We start from the raw sequence: 12,589 nt of genomic DNA on the forward strand, positions 1-12,589 counted from the left end.
TTTCTATCTGTTACTGAACCATTTGACATTCTGTGTTGAAAAAGCACAAGACATGGAAATAAATATCCTACTTGCAGTTCCACAGAAGAATCATGGAAATAAAGAATGGAAAATTGAAAAATGCTGTTTTAACTTCCGTTGTCATTTCTTCTGCCAAGTTATGTGAAGGTTTTGAAAAATAAAAGTGCTATTTTGTAGATCCTGCTCTCCCTCTGTAATCATCCCCTCTCTCTTCTCTAAAGCACCATGACAATGTGTCAGTTAATAGTAATCTTATATAGAATTAAATTCTCTCTCTCTCCTCAGATCCCCTAGATTCAGCTCCAGGTCAGGCCTGGAGCTCCAACCCTATTCCTTAACTGCAGAAGTTGTGCTAGGATGGATTTAATCACATATTCATAATAGATGCTTTGGGCTAAATCCTAAATGTCTTTTCATTCATTCTCAGTCTCTGCTCCTGCAAACTTCCAGTGAAAGCAGTCATTTTCACCAAACCCAGGCTTTGATTTTTCTAGACTTCAAGACACACAAAGAATCAGGCCCTGAGTAAGGCTGTAAGGTTCCTCTTCTCATAAGTGAAGAAGCTGTAGCCCAGAGAAGTGCAAAGAGCTGTCCCATGCTACACCAGCACCTTGCACAGGGCCAGGAGCACAATCCTCTGCTGGCACCCCACGAAGGTCATCCCGCTGTCTTGTGTCATAGCAAAAGTAATTTTTCCTGAGCATTTGTGTGAGATCTTTCCTGAGCATTTGTGTGAGCTGGTGGCATCAGGGGTAAGCAGGCAAACTGGATCAGGAAAGTGAGGAGCACAGAAAGAGGCATGGAGTCAGGCAGGAAGAGCAAGACAAACAGAGTACGAGGGCCAGGAAGAGCAAGATAAACAGAGCGCAGAGTAACTGCGAGGTGGGAGTAGGAGTTGAACGATGGTGGAGGATGTGATAACAGATGAGGCTGCTATAAGAAGCCTCAACTATTAGTAGTGTATCAGTCTTCTCTTTTACTTAGCAGCGTGCTGGGAAGTGCGATGAATTCAATCTTGCGTAGCTTGGTGAGGGACAGGGCTGTGTATGTTTGAAATGCAGAAGGTGCCACAATCTGGAGCGCACCTCACCCCCTGTTTTGTCTTACACACCTGACACTTGCTGCGGTAGGAAGTGGAGTGCAGTTTATTTCACAATATATAAAAAACATTCCATCGTGTGCCCTGCTGTTCATGCAGTTGCTAAGAGGATGAGATTGAGAGTAAGTGGTCTTATGAAGCTATCAAGCAGCTTCATATTCAGAGCTCAGATTTCTGCCTTTTCAGTCTGCTCAAAAAAGGCCTTTGCAAGACTTTCCAATCTGCCCAATGGGTCTTTTCAATCTGCCAGAAATTATTTAACCTTGCCAAGGCATGATCTTCAGAGAAAACCAAAAAGCCTCAAGCCCCTTCTTCCCTATCTCCTTTTTCTGACTCAGCAGGCCGGAAATATCATTTGCCATTGTCTCATAGACTTTTGACCTGCAACTCTTGTGGGTTATTTAATGTGACTTTAGAGCAGGTTCAGCGAGGAAGAGACCAGCAGCACCCCGAGCACACACTGGAGAACCAGGGCCAGCACCAGTCACGCTGCTTGGCCACAACTAACCAACCACAAGATTTTCACTGGCCAAGCAACATAGCCCCAGGGTGTGAGGAGGTGTGAACAGTCACTGTCTAGCTAAGCTGGCACCAAGTCCCAAAAGCAGTGTGGTTATTGGGCAGAAGCTTCGTGCTGCAGTCAGACATCTTCCTTTGCTGGTGGGGAACAGCTACTAAGCTTATGCAAAGCTCGGTTTTGCAGGCAGGCATCTGCAGACACTTGCAAAGATGCTTTTCCACTGTAGTTTAGCAGTAGAGAAATTAATCCACTGCAGACATAAAATTAATCTCAGGGAATGTCTGTTTAAAGGAGCAAATTTCCCTTCTAAACTGTCTTTTCAGGAGAAGGGCTAGGAAGTGTTGCCCCTCAGATATTGGCACACACAAGGGTTCTTCAGCTGCACTAAGGAAGACTGGGAACAGAAAACTGAAGAGCTGGTGGAGATCTGGCTCTTTTTTTCCTTTTCACATATCTTCTCTTGACATGCAAGCACAGGCAAAAGTCTCTGCAGTGTGATGCCCATGCTAGAAAAAAGCCTTCAAAAGAGATGTGGCCAGAAATCTTCAAGGCACACAGTTCAGGACAGAGTTCAGGTCTGAGGGTCCACTTTATTATGCCAGTATCATGGCAGTGATAACTTCACTGGACATAATGTGCCTTTCCCAAAACCCCCCTGGGTTTGGAACATTGCCTGACAGACTGCCTGTTCCCCCGAGGAAAATAAAACGCGGGTGCTGTCTGTTCACTCCTCTACTTTGTTGCCTTCAAGAAAAAATGTCAAGAGGATTCATCCCGAGTCTCCAGACAACTGGAAAAGCTGCAGACACAGCTGAAGTGGACACTGATAAACATTTTCTGAGTTCTGACGGCAACTTTTTCTCTGCCCAGTGTCAAATGACTGATTGCACCATCTCCCTCCTAGCCCCACATCCTCAGCATCCAATTTCTCTGTTCACTTCCTTCCTCAGTCTCCTACATCTTCTTTCCAGTCTGCATTTTCCCCCTTCTAGGTTAGATCCCCTGCATAATGACCTTTGCTGTCATTCTCTTTACTCTCTTTGTGCATTCTGCCCTTATTGCTGATCATTTTTGTCTTGCACATCAATAGTGTGAGCCATCAGTGGCAGCCATCCCTTTTCTTGATTGGTCCTTCAGGATGGACTTACAGAGACTGGTTGGCAGCTGAACATTTCTAAACCTTCTAGTAAGGACAGATTTTAAAATTCTACTTCAGTGACTTAAATGCATTACACAAAATCACAGAATCACAGAATGGATCAGGCTGGAAGGGACCACAGTGGGGTCACTGGACCCAACCTCACTCATCCAGCAGGGCCATCCCAGAGAACAGGCACAGGATTGTGACCAGAGAGTTCTGGAATATCCACTGAGGGATACCCCACACCCTCTCTGAGCAATCTGTTCAGTGCTCGGTCACTGCAGTGAAGAAATTATTCCTCATGTCCAGGTGGAACTTCCTGGGATTAGTTCCTGCCTGTTTCTCTTGTCCCCTTGCTGGGCACACCAAGCAGAGCCTGGTTCCTGCTCTGAGCCCTCCTTGCAGACACTGACAGGGATGAGGTCCCCTCTCAGTCATCTCTTCTCAAGGCTGAACGGCCCCAGCTCCCTCAGCCTTTCCTTGTAAGAGAGATGCTCCAGTCCTTTCATCATATTTTGTTGTCCTCCAGTGGCCCAGATCCAGGAGCTCTAGGCCTCTCATCCTGAGTAGCCTAGAACTGGACACAGCACTCTGAATGTGTCTCACCAGGGCTGAGTAGAGGGACAGGATCACCTCCCTTGACCTGCTGGCAATGCTCTTCCCGATGCACCCCAGGATACCATTGTCCTTGGCCACAAGGGCCGTGCTGGCTCAGAGACAGCCTGTTGTCCACCAGGGCCCCCACATCCTTCTCTGCAGAGTGGTTTTCCATCAGATCAGCCCTCAGCCTGTGCTGGTGCCTGGATTATTTCTCCCCAGGTGCAGGATCCATTTACCTCTGTAGAATTTCAGACAGCTCTTCCTTGCCCATCTCTCCCACCTGATGAGTTCCTTCTGCAGGGCTGCACAGTTCTCGGGGGCATTGGCCACTATTCCCAGCTTTCTGTCATCAGCAAACTTTCTGAGGAGGGATCTGCACCTTATCCAAGTAATTTAGGACTAAGTTAAAAAATACCAGGTCCAGTATTGAGCCCTGGGGGTATTGTGGATTGTCAAGGAAAACCACGTGTTTCAGGATGATGAGATGTGACACCACAAAGACATAAAGGCAGCAGTACCATGCTAAGTTGTCAACTTTGGTAGCCAAGAGACATAAATCCAGTGAAATTCTTGCTGTGTTGTGAGCAGCCACAAGGAAGAAATGCTGTCCCAAAGCACTGCTCTGTAATAATCAGGATATGGCAATCTGCATTTGGTTCATGCTCTGCCACTAATTCATTTGTTGGGCTTGTAACCATATAACAATGCTGTGCTTCAGAGCAACCATCTGCAAACTGAGTGTAGTACTTACTGAATCACAGGCATGTTGTGAGGAGTCATCAATCAATTGTGGTTTTAAAAGGAATCTCAACTCCTGGCCCAAAAGTGTAAATCATCGTAATTTATAACCTTGTTAGAATTTTTTTATACAGGAGTTCTTTTTTCCCCCTCTTATTTTATAATAACAAATGTACACCAGGTCAATTCTCAGTGGGTTATTCCTGACTTAAATGTGTGTAAGAGAGGTGAGAAGCAAATCTCTCATCTTCAGACAGAGGAAGGCTCTCAATAATGTAGCCATTTACACACCCTTGAAAATGAAAGCTGTTTAAGAGCTTTGTTTGACTTCAGCAGCAGGAAAATGTGTACCTCACTTTGCTCAGCCTCAATCCTTTTTAAAGCATATTGTGTGTTTACAAGCTATCTTGAGCACTGAAATTGATTTTAGATCTGGACAGTTATTAAAGGTTCACTTTCCTTCCCCTCCTCCAGTTTCAAACTAAGTGATAATATGAGGTGGTGGGAAATTGTCTCCATGAGCTGGTACTGCCTTTGCCCTGACTCTGAGTTTCTCAGGAAAGGTTTCCACTGCAGTAGATATCCTGCCTGATCCCTACAGGAACACTGTAATCTTCCTTTCAAAGAAACAGTTTAGCTTTGTGTGTATATACAGGCTGGAATTTATTTTGGAAAATATCTGTAAGAGACCCTGGCACAGCTAAATGTAATCAAATTAGCTGAGGTTTAAGCCGCTGCTATGGTCTTACTTCCATTTCTACACAGTCAGATACAGTAATGACAATGTTTAGCACCAGCTTTTTAATTGCTAGTCAGTCCAACCACTGTTTGAATTTGTACAAGTAAAGCTGACACTTCCAGCATGTCTGTGGAGGTGAGGGAAGAAGCTTTTCTTCCACTTGCTCTAGAACAGATTGGCTTGGTTGGTCTTAAAGCATCGTAGGTAGAGTTCAAAGTAGCACCCAAAACTGGAGTATTCAGGGATTATATTAGGAATAGTCAGGCCATGGACCACTGAGGCAGCTTGGCAAGAGCTGCCAGTGGAGGCAGTGGGGACACCCCACCAGGTGCCATCGAGGTGTGTGTCAGATCTAGGCTATGGCTGCAGCTGGGTACCCCACCTTCCACAGGCTTTCTCTGCAGCTTTGGTGAAACTCTACCTGAAAAATGGTATATGCAGGAGGAAAACATTGGTTGGGAAAAATATTTCCATTACTGGGAGGCAGTCAGATCATAAATGATGGGAGTAGAGGCCAGAAAAAAATACATTAGAACAAAATGCACTGTGAAAATTATGGACGTAACAGATGGGTGAGTGTATTCATGTGTCCTCAAACAGGAAAAAAAAAAAAAAAAAATAGAAGGAGGTGTGGAAGACCCCACTCAATCTCTTCCAAATAAAAAGCATCAGTATACTTCAACCATTTATTCCAAGGAGATAAAAGCTGGATCCTACTGCTCAAGCAATGAAAAGAGAGAAGTAAGATGAACCAGAACATTTCATTCAGCATTATTCTAAATATTCTAAACAATTTTTTTTCTGGACAGAAAAGGGCAATTCCACAGCAAATATTCATGACAGCTCCTATTTTGCCTTTACTGTGGCATTGCATTAGTAACAGTTGCAGCTTATTGCACTAGCCAGCAAGCCCCCTCAGCAAATGCTTTCCTTCTTCAGTGGTGATTTTAATGAAATGCACATTTTCCTCCAATTCATTCAGAAATTGTTGCACCAAAATACAGTACCCGTTGCTGCAGGAAGATATCTCTCCCAGAGCTCTGCATCTTTGCAGCTCAGTTACCTCTGGTGACAATGGTGAGGGCTGTACCTGTTCAGGGATCTTCCTTTCTACCTTGCCAGGATTTTCTTCAAAGACTTATTCTTAATCAGGGGCAGGTTTGGTTTGGGAATTATTCATTTAAAACATGCATTAAATATCACATTGAGGCATCAGCTGCAGTAAATGCAAAAGTGACAGTCACACTGTGAGCATTTCGTAATCTACAAATAGACCTGGAAGTCACAGTGGCTCAGGAAGCAGACGGAGTCAATTCAGTAACAAATGCATCCATATCCAACACCTTTGCTGCATTAATTTCTCCAAGCAGCTCACTCCTCTATAGTGTGCCTACAAGATGTGCATACATTACCATCAGTGACTGATGCTGTCCCCGTGGCTGCTCATGTTTAATGAAAGCTTTGTGCCTATATATAAATTCTGTGCTTGAGTGAAATATCTTCCAAATCCCTCACAGCGGTTCTGGAAGAGACCTTTGGCTTGTATGCTGAGAAGTGAACTCACCCTTTCTGCCACGCACAGGCTCTGCAGAATAAAAATGATACATGAGGATAAAAATAGAACAGAAGAGACTATTTAGGTTGGACCAGATGCTCACATTCCTGCCACCCAGGTGGATTTAATATTAGTGAATTCCCTGTGAAAAGAGACGAGTGTGGGAAAAATACAAAGCGTAGGTCTGATCCTGTTCTTTTTTTTCTCTCATGTGTGAAGTTGCTTCACACAAGCACCCTCTCCCTAAGTCAATGAGATCTTCGTGCATGTTTTCTGTCACTGCTGATTACTTTCAAGAGGACTGTCATGTTGCAGACACATGGGGGATGGAGGCAAGAATTAAAGCACCAGTCCCCTGTTCTACCTGCTTCTGCACAAACACTTCCTTACAGAAGAAACGCTGTCGAATCCATGTGAGTCCTGACCGAGCGTATCCAACAGAGGTTGCACTCCTTTGAACATCAATGGGAAGAAGGTACAAAGAATAAAATGAGAGCTGCACAGGAAAGGTTCCCTCCTCCATCATTTTCCTGAGCTAGTGCTCTAAGGACACAGGTGCATTCACCCAGTAACCTGAGCTCAGCTTCCTCTTGCACTCAGTTGACTCAGCCCACGGTCCACAAACACTTATGTGACTGTGCAAATGCACACAGCTGGCAGAAGCAAAGGACATGAAGAGAGCCTGTGAAGCCAAAGGGAAGTCTGACTTCTTACAATCCAGTCACAAATACTTGTCATCATAATCTTTGTATTCCTGATAACAGCCTGGTCGAAAGGCCACCAGAACTGATAGATATGGCTATGACAGGCTTTGAGTCAGGCGTTGCATTTTTAACTGAGCCACTTCCCTGTTCTTAAAATTGCAACATTTACTTCACTGCTGCATCTGCATTGTAAAGGACAGACTTCATTCATGGCCAGACCATTTAATGAATGAATTTTGTAGGTTGCAGGGAAGAATTTTTATGGGGGACCTCTGGTGATTCTTAATGACTGAAATTGCAGTGTCTTCCTTATGTATTGCCAGTCTCACTATGTCTTGGAATTGCTACAGATTTGCAGCCCTCCTCTCATGTGAACAGCATGACAACAATGACTTTTGTGTCAGCACCTTCCATGAACTGTCACTTAAAAGAACATCCACAGCAAAATTCAGCACTGTGACTCTTTTGTAGTGGTAGTTCAAAGAAATCCCTCAAAGGGCCAGAGACGTTTTATAGGGCAAAGTGAGCCAGGCCTACACCTCTGCCTTGCTCACCTGTACATGTGGGCCCCCTTCCCCTTACCTTCCCCGCTACCCTCTTCCTTAGTAGAGATGGGAGAGACACACGGAGATGTCATTTTATGGCCCTGCACTGGGAAGAGTGGCTAAAATTAGGGCTACCTTCTTGAACTTCACAGTCTTTACCAAGCTCTGATGACATGGAAAAACTGCAGTGTGTTCTCTGATCCATCCCAGGGCCTGAGGACCACTGAAGGAAGCTTGGTTAAAACAGATAAAAGTGCATGCTCTTCCTGCTCTGAATACCAGATCCATTGATCCATTCATCTTGGGGAAGGATGATAATTTTTCACAGAATCAAAATGGTCTGGGTTGGAAGGAGACCTTGAAGATCATCTCATTCAAACCCTCTTGACATGGGTAGGGACATCTTGAACAAGACCAGGTTGCTCAGAGCCCCATCCAATCTGCCCTTAGCTTGAATTTTTGCTGAGGGGGCAAAAAATTTCAACTGGGTTCAGGAAGAGGGAGGACAAGTGCTTGGGAGAAAGATCTGTCACGAGTCACTGGATAGAGCAGTGAGAACTCAGAAAATCTCAGAACTGAGAACTCAGAAGAAAATCCACTGATTTAAGATAGTCTGAGGTTGGGAGAGTATTTAATGGGATGAGAAAGAATGGCACATTCTTGTTCTGTTTGCATTTCTCCCTTGTGCCTGTACAGCCTCTGTGGATGAGGAGCTTCTGGGCTCAATGAACCTCGGCCTGAATCAGAACTGCTGTTCTGGTCATCTTTATGGTACCATTTTCATAGAAAGAAAATGATTTCTTAATAACCCCATGTTGAAAAATAAACAGGTTAGGTCTTCTTGCTTGTACTGATCCTGTTTTTCAGTTATTTTTCTTGTTTTGGGGGCTTTTTTCCTTTTCTGGTTTGTTGTGACTCCTGTGGTTCATCTAGGAGATGGCTCATGGATTGGCAGCTCTCTGCCCCTTCTTGCACAGAGAGATATTAGATTTCTCTCAAGGAGAACCTCTGTCAGGTCCAAATGATGGACTGGAGAACAACTCACAATCCAGGTGCCTTGCTGCTGGCTCTTGCCTTTGTTGCAAAGTGAACTCAAGGTGAAACAGGAGAGCTGCTGTGACACAACAGCACCCACATGCTCTTACCTAAAATGTGGGAAATTTCAAATTCTGCTTGGCTTTTTGTGGAGACTTTAGGTGCAACTTTGGGTTAGCCAAGCAGTCAGCAGCCAGGGCACACCCTGCACATCTCAGACCTTCCAGCCTGTGTTCTCTCCCACAAGTTAGACTTAACCCAAGAGGAGATAAGTTATGTGTTGTCCCTTTGAGTTAGCTTTCCTTTCGGTGACTAAACATGGTTTTCTCCTTTGGTAGCTCCATCTATAGCAGAATAAAATACTTTTTTTTTTTTTTTTTTTTTTATGGAGAAAACTATTGTCCAGGATTTTTTAGTCACTTCTGTCTATATTAAAGAAAAAATCTTCACTCACCACTTATCCCTCCAAGCCCTTTCTTCTAGAAAATCCAATATTTTCTAGATTGTTCGTCTTTACATTTTCCTTTCAGTCATGCTGTACAACACCCCAGGTCCAAATCCTGCACTCAGTTTGCAAATGAACTTTCTATTCCTGGGTGTGTCTCTGCCTCTCATTTGTCTGAAGCCTGCCACTACAGCTGAGCCTGTAAGCTGAGCCACAGACCATCCTGCCCAACATCAATCCTTCTCCCTTGGAGTTTGCCTGACAGCTCTGTTGTAGATGGAAGGATGGAAGGATTGAAGGACACTCCCCTTTGCAAGTTATTTTCTCTGTGGATTTATACGGTGTTGAGTCTGGATGAGCAAAGACTGGTCCTCAGAGTGGCGGGTACTTCCTTGGTAACAGGGTCAGCAAAATAGAAGAAAACCGCAGATTCTTATGGAAGTAAATAGATGTTTAAAAAATGACTGTTACTTTTCTCTAAGCAATGTTGAAACGTTTGTGAGTACACCGAACAGCATGTATTTTCTGTTCCAAAACCCCAGAAAAATGTTAATATTCAGATATTTCTCCAGAAAGCACGACACAAATCAGCATCTCGTCACTGTCACCTGACCAAAAGGAGGCTCTGAGTTCATGGCTGTGCCTGTACCCCCAAAATGTCACACTGCTCTGTGCCCTAAGTCCCACAGAGCCCTCATCCCTTCCCAGCTGCCCACAGGCCCCACTTTGGCCTCATGTTAACCATCACTTTCAGCTAAAGGTTAATTACTCCAGGGGACATTTCCATCCAAGCTGTTGCCCGCAGGTTGCAGTCCCTGCCTGAGTCCTATTTTTAGACAATCTCCCTCCTTGCTATTGATCCCAGTCACCCTCTGTTAATTAGATACACACAACATACACAGCATTTGCAACTCATTTATCAATTCTGTTCAGCACCTCCCTCCCCTGAGATGTAATTTGGAGCCCTCCTTGAATCATGCTATTGATCTTTCCCAGCAACTTTGCTATAGGATTCTCTATATTGCAAACTATTTATAGATTCCTCTTCTCCTGCTCTCCCTTGAGGAATCAGAAATGGGTGAAGGTAATCAGACTTCTAAATTTAAGGAGTTGATCAAAACCAGATATTTCCTCTTTCCTCCACCTTTCCCCCCCTTCCCTCTGTTGCTGATCTGTACACGCTTCCTTTGGCAGGTGAGACCTTCCTCCATGTGGTCCTGTAACATTTCTGGTAACTCTCACGTGATGTGATTTAAAATTTGCCCTTGGTGAACTATTGTTTGCTGAATTGATGAAACAAATCCTTCCTCCTCCCTGCATCCAAGAGTTTCCCAAAGGGCCTTGTGACCAGTTTCATCCACGCAGCTTGGGGTGCACCTTTCAGAGGTCTTTAGTCTTGGAGATTGACTTCTGATCTGATCCACCTACAAGGGTTCCCTTTGCCCCCTCATATCTCAGTAAGGATATCCAAAGGCTTTAGACAGTGTACAGCCAGGAGTGAGGCAGACAGAGTTGCTTTTATGGATGGAGAATTACAGTAATGAGCCCTGTGGTCCCAGGATTTAAGAAGGACCTAAACCAAGGGAATGTAACCTGAGCTTCAGAGAAATCAGGACCAGCTCAGCCTTCACTGAGCAAGGCTGAAAATCCCAGCTCTAACGCAGGAGGATGCCTGCAATCATGGGCAAGGCACCACCAGGAGGGACAGCCTTGTCCCAGGGAGTACATAAAAGCAGCCTCAGGCTCCTGTGGTAACACCTGCAGCTGGAAACCTGATGGTGAATGAGAAGCAGGATGTGGCTAGAGGGCCTGAGGAATGGCAGCCTCCATAGGGTGTCATCTCAGGAGCCATGGGGCTGGGGATGGACCCTGTGGAGCAGGGCTGGCTCCTCTGAACCATTGGGAACATTTTGCTGCATGTGTGTACATTCTGTGTAATGAGCATAGAATCACATGATGGTTTCAGTTGGAAGGAATGTTAAAGATCATCCAGTTCCACCCATAACACGGGTCTGAGTGCCTGCCTGTGCTTGGGGGGACATGCTGAAGCTGGGGAAAGGGCTTTGCTGTGTGGAGGGCTGTGGCGCCGGCAGGTTTTGGAGAGGGTGATGCTGTGGCACATTTGGCTGGGGACCTGAGGGAATTTTGATGTGTGAGGCTGTGGTGTGTCGAGGTCAGTGTGTGTGTGGCACTGCGATGTGTGGATCTCTGCGTGCATGGAGTAGCAGCACAAGACGTGCAGGTGTGGTGAGCGATCGTGGTGTGTGTGACTGTGGGGTGTGATGCTTGGGGTGTGTAGGGCTGTGCAGGTGTGTGCACGGGGGCCGTGGTGTGTGACGCTCAGGGCGTGTAGGGCTGTGTGTGTGCCCGCTCGGTGGTGTAGGGTGATGGCGTGTGAAGCTCGGGGCGTGCAGGGCTCTGCCTGTGTGTGTCGGTGGCGTGCGGGGCTGTACGTGGCGGTCTGCGGAGGGGCTGCGGTGCGCGGAGCCGCGCTGCGGTAGAGCTCAGAGTGGGGTCACGAAGCCGCTGTCGCCCGGGGCGGCGAAGGTGGCACAAACCTGTCCCGGCCGCTATGCGCGGCTAGGCTCGGCTCGGGGACGGCACAAGCCCGCCCCGCCGCCGCCCGGCCCCGCTCGGCGGCCGGGGCGTGGCCGAGCCCGGGGAGGGTGGCGGGAGCCGCAGCCCGGCCGGGGAAGCTCCGCGGCCGCTCCCTGCCGGGGCGGTGCCGAGGGGGTTAAGGCGCTCCCCGCGGCGGGCCGGGGCGGGCTCCGCATCCCGCCTCCCGCATCCCGCATCCCGCCTCCTCCGGAGCGGGCACGGCACAGGCACACACGCGCGCGCACACACACACACACACACACACACACACACGCCCGCACACACACGCTCTCTCTCACACACGCGCGCAGGCGATGGCTGCGGGGCGCGGGCTCGTTTCTCCCCGAGATGATGTCAAGAGCCCGGGAGAAGGAGGAGGAGGACGGTTGCTCTTTTTCTTAACGGCTTTGTTCTAAAACCATCCTAAATAAAGCAGCCCCCGCCCCGACCGCAGGGGCAGCAGCCGTGAAAGTACCCTTTCATTTTCCCCTCCTTTTTTTTGCCTCTTTTTTATTTTTCCTTTTTTTTTTTTTTTTCTTTTTTTTTTTTCCCCCCCGCTTTTTTTTTGGGTCTTATTTTTCTTCTCGCCTCCGTCTTTGTGTCCGCCTGGGGCCGAGCTGTCGGCACGCGCTCCCCGAGGAAGCCTCCGGCGATCCTCAGCTCCTCCCGGCAGCCCGCGGCCGGAGCCGGAGCCCGCCGCCGTCCCGCCCCGCCGCCGCCCCGCCGCTGCCCCGGGCAGGTGCTCGCTCCCGCGGCTGCCGCCGCCGCCGCCGCCTCCCCGCCCGCCGGCCGGGGCGGCTCCGCGCCGCTCCTCCCGCTCGCGGGGCGCCGGCTCCCCGCCGCCAGGGC

The sequence above is a fragment of the Hirundo rustica genome, chromosome 1 (genome assembly GCF_015227805.2).
Source record: "Hirundo rustica isolate bHirRus1 chromosome 1, bHirRus1.pri.v3, whole genome shotgun sequence".
Taxonomy (NCBI): domain Eukaryota; kingdom Metazoa; phylum Chordata; class Aves; order Passeriformes; family Hirundinidae; genus Hirundo; species Hirundo rustica.